Below are 5,051 nucleotides of genomic sequence, written 5' to 3'. Positions count from 1 at the left end.
AAACGAGTCAGGCACAGAAAGAGAAATACCACATGTTCTCACTTATTGGTGGGAGCTAAAAATTAATATATAAATTCACACACACACACACACACACAAACCGGGGGGCGGGGGGAAGAAGATATAACAACCGCAATTACTTGAAGTTGATAAGACAAGCAAACAGAAAAGACATTTTTGGGGGGGAGGGAGGAGAGGGAGGAGGGAGGGTGGTTTTGGTAAGGGGCAACATTAATCAACCACAATGTGTATCGACAAAATAAAATTAAAAAAAAAAAAGAAAGGAGAGCTTGGCAGGGAACTGGAAAGCGGAACCAGGCAAAGAGAGGAGAACGGAGGGCATCTGGGGAAATAAATGGAAAGGTAAACTCTAAGTCAGTGTGGAGCATCTTAGGCATGAAAAATAGGAGGGGCACTGGGGAAATGAATACGGGTCTGAGAAAGACAATAGTGTTCATGGAGAAAAGTCTGGTTGATGTGGGGTTGGACAGGGAAGGATCCTGGGTGTGAACTCACCACCCAACATCAAGAAGAGACTGGACTGTCAGAGGTTTGGGGGGATGTTCAGGGGGGTCATTTCTAGAGGATTTGATACTAAGGTATGGAAAGGTCTTTCTCCTTGGAATAAGAGGGAGAGTTTTAAGGGAGAAGAGTCTGCACCAGAGGTTTTGGGAAATAGACTCCCATTTCTTCCTTCCTCCATGGGCAGGGGACTGGCAGTGGTGTCCGGGTTTTCAGAGTGACAGTGAATCAGGGGAACATAATCCTGGCCATTTTGATGAGCATCACTGCCTTGGCTGTCGCAATTTTCTACACCTAGAAGATGCACAGAGGTGTCTGGGTCTGAGAAGGTGGATGAGGAGCCCAGAGTGAGAGAAGAAATGAAAGATGGGAGGATGGTGACATGGGCCTGGGAGAAGCAGGACAGCTTGAGAAGGGCAAGGGCCTTGCTGCCTCCTACAGCAATGTGAAAAACCTGTGATTTGGGACCTGGAAAAGAGGAAATTAGGCAATTGTTTTTTCTGAAGGAGAAACTTCTCTACTCTAGCAGCTTTGTATATTCCCAGTCCCCAAGATCTGAACAGCAGTGGTGGAGAGGACAGGGAAGAGGTGACACCAGAAATAGGTTCTGGTCCCCTCCTAAGTAGACTTGAAGCATAGTCCCTATTATCACATAGGCTGGAGCATTCAGGAGACAGGGTTGCTGGACCCCACTCACCTCTAGATTGCTGCAAGATGGAGGGGAGATGAAAACAAGGTATGTAAACACTAGAATGCAAAGTCTAGGAAGGTTTGAAGGGATTGGGGCCACACACAAGCAGAAGAAGGTGATTTTTGCAGGATGGAGAAATCTCTGGAAGGAGATGGAGTGAGTTTCAATTTGTGGAAGAAACTGAGGTCAGTCTTTTAGGCTATGTTCAGGAGAAGGGTAGAAATAAACCTAAGGGCCAGGTCAGGGAAGACATTTATGACAGCCAAGAGTTCCTTAACATCTCTGTGCTTTAGTTTCCTCTTCTGTAAAATGTTGATAATAATAGTACCTGTCTCATGGGGTGGTTGTAAGGATCAAAAAAGTTAGTCTGTATAACATGCTTTTATTTATTTATTTATTTTTTTAAAAGATGACCGGTAAGGGGATCTCAACCCTTGGCTTGGTGTTGTCAGCACCACGCTCAGCCAGTGAGCAAACCGGCCATCCCTATATAGGATCCGAACCCGTGGCCTTGGTGTTATCAGCACCGCACTCTACCAAGTGAGCCACGGGCCGGCCTAAGTGAAGAAACGTTTGATGAACAGGTGCCAGAAGATGCTGTGACTTCTGAGAGCCCTAAAGAAGATAAACTCAAGGAATTGAGTAGGAAAGAGTGGGTAGGGCATCTCTCTGTGTGTGTGTGTGTGTGTGTGTGTGTGTGTGTGTGATCTCCTGCTCCCTCCCTTCCCTTTGCTTCTGAAGGATGCGACTATGAAGGAAATGAGAAAACCACAGCCTTCTTTTGGGAGATGGAAGATGCACTCAGAAAGGGAGCTCACTTACTGCTATGGTTTCAACATGGCTCATCCTCACCAAAACTCGTGTTGAAGTTTAAGTGCAGGCTGGCTGGTTAGTTCAGTTGGTTAGAATGCGGTGTTAACATCAAGGTCAAGGGCTCGGATCCCCGCACCGGCCAGCTGCCAGAGTAAACAAAATGAATAAGTGCCAATGGGGCAGTAATGGGAGGAGATGCCTAGCGGGAGGTGTTTGGGTCATGGGGGCCCTGCCCTTGTGGATCTCATGGTAGTTCTCACTCTCAGGAGACCGGATTAGTTCTCTCAGGAGTTAATTAATTCCCATGAGAGTGTGTTGTTAGAAAGCAAGTTTCGGAGCCGGCCTGTGGCTCACTAGGGAGAGTGCGGTGCTGATAACACCAAGGCCACGGGTTCAGATCCCGTATAGGGATGGCCCGTTTGCTCACTGGGTGAGCGTGGTGCTGACAACACCAAGTCAAGGGTTAAGATCCCCTTACCGGTCATCTTTTTAAAAAAAAAAAAAGAAAGAAAAGAAAAATCTCACACTGGAGCTTGAAGAATGAGAAAGTAGAGAATCGGAAGAGAATTCTGTACGGGGAAGCAGGTAGAGTTGAACACAGGGAGGCATGTTATGGAAAAGGGAGTCTAATGGGGCTAAAACTTTGAATCTGGGGTGGGAGTAGGGTGGAGTGAGTAGAATAGTCAGAGAGTCCACAATGAGTATGCAGAGGCGCCATCTCCATCTCCCTGCACCAGGTGGTGCAGGTAATGCCAGGAAAAAGCTTGATTGTGATATGGCACCTGGGAGACAGTTAGGCCTTTAAAATAACATTTGGATCCAATCACCTTGCAAATATTTCATTGTCTGCATTGTGCTTGGTCTTACAGAGAGAGCAGTGAGTTAGTGTCAAGATCCCAACCCTTAGGCAGCTGACATTATTAGTAAGACAGAATTGAAGGAGCTGTTAAAGTGGGGTAAATTGCTGGGCAACCACACAGGAGGGGAACTCAACACATTTGAAGCTATCTAAGAGTCAGGCAGGGGTGAAAGAATACTTCCCAAAGAGTAAGGCAGACTTTTAGCTAGGTGTGTGTTTGGAGAGGAGGGGCCGGGAAGAGTTCCAATGCTAATGCCTAGAGAGAAGACCAACACATTGAGAATTTCTTTTTTTTTTTTTTTCTTAAAAGATGACCAGTAAGGGGATCTTAACCCTTGACTTGGTGTTGTCAGCACCACGCTCACCCAGTGAGCAACCGGCCATCCCTATATGGGATCCGAACCCGTGGCCTTGGTGTTATCAGCACCGCACTCTCCCGAGTGAGCCACAGGCCGGCCCCACATTGAGTATTTCACTGGGATTAAGACCACATGCCCATCACTGCTGCACTCTATTCTCCAGGTTGCAAAAGCACTCTATTCTCCAGGTTGCAAAAGCACTCTATTCTCCAGGTTGCAAAAAGTAAACCTTTAAAAATGTAAATCTGACCTCTCTTCATTTTCTAGAAAAGGTTCTCCACTGTTTTGAGGATAATGTTCAAGTCTCTTACAAGGATTGGAAGCCTTTAAAACCTGGCCCCAGGGCTGGCTGGTTAGCTCATTTGGTAGGAGTGCAGTGTTTTAACACCAAGGTCAAGGGTTCAGATCCCCTTAGCAGCCCGCCACCATAAATAGATAAATAAACAAACAAACAAACAAAACCTGGCCCCAGGTTACCTACCTCTCCAATCTCATTTTTTAAAAACCCACTTCCCCTTTAATCTTATGCTCCAGCCACGCTGAATTTTTTTTAGCTTGTCACATCCTATAATCTCTGCCTAGAAATCCATCTCCCTACACCCTTCTTAAGTTAGATGTCACCCAGTGCTGGATTAGGTGTCACTCCTATCTGCTCTCATAATGTCTTGTGCTTCACCTAATAGATCTCATCATATCATCTAAATCCATCATTAGCTTTAACTCATTGAGAGCAGGAAGTGGTTTAACTACCCTTGTGTCCAAAGCATCTAGCTTAATACCCTAATGCCCAACTAATTTTGGCGGCTGACGGGTACGGGGATCCAAACGCTTGACTTTGGTACTTGGTGTTGTCAGCCCGCGCTCTGACCAAGTGAGCTAACAACCGGACAGCCCTCTAATTCAGAATGAATGAAGGTTGCCTTCATTGTAGAGTTAGCGGGGAGAGGATTTGAACTAGGCCCTAGGGACTTTGGCTTTCAGATCTCTTTGCTACTTCAGTTTAAGGGTTTGTTCTTGGGCATGGAGGCGTAGTTTATGCTTAAAATCACTGAAATTTAAAATAATTTAGGATTAGGCACAGACTTATCTGCAAAACCCAGCATGCTCAAACTAACCACTTTAATGCTTATCAGTCTTTTATTTAAAGCAGATAAGGTGGAGAGCAGCTCCTAATAAAACCTACCACCTGCCTAAAAGAGCAGTCGCTAGGTTTGTCCAGTCCTACGGATTTTTTGGCACCTAAGACTCCGCCCACGAGCTCCCAAGTGGCGGAAGAACCTCACGCCACAAAGTGACACCTCACACATCGGCGGAGGCATCCCGACGTTACGCCAGCGGCGTAGGCGAGGTGGCCGGCTCTTTCTCTCTGCTTCTTCGGCTCCTCCCCCAGCGCTTCACACGCTCATTGTGAAGCGACAGCGGCCGCCAGCCTCTGAGGCGGTCTGAGAGCTAGGGAATCTAAATCCCTGGCGCGTGTGAGCGCCGGTGCTGCTTCTTACCAACCCCAAGGGCCAGGGTGCGAGATTCACCTATTTTATTCTGCCTCATCTCCCGCCCGGGTGCGCGCGGGCACCTCGCACCGCAGCTCCCTCCTCCCGCCCCTCCCCCTTCGGGAGCTCCCGCCCGCGCGCTCCTCGCCCTCCCCTTTTCCCGGCGACGCGCACGCGCGCCAGGCCGGCTCGCGCCCTCTCGCTTTCCTCCGGCCCGCGAGATCCCCCTCCCCTTCCGCCTCGCGGCGCTGCCTCGCGCCGCGGTCTTCTCTACCACCCCCGACACCGCGGGGTTCCCCCCGCCCGCCAACGGCGGG

Source organism: Galeopterus variegatus, unplaced genomic scaffold, assembly GCF_000696425.1.
Source record: "Galeopterus variegatus unplaced genomic scaffold, G_variegatus-3.0.2 Scaffold1799, whole genome shotgun sequence".
NCBI classification, from domain to species: domain Eukaryota; kingdom Metazoa; phylum Chordata; class Mammalia; order Dermoptera; family Cynocephalidae; genus Galeopterus; species Galeopterus variegatus.
Note: the sequence above shows the minus strand (reverse complement) of the source record.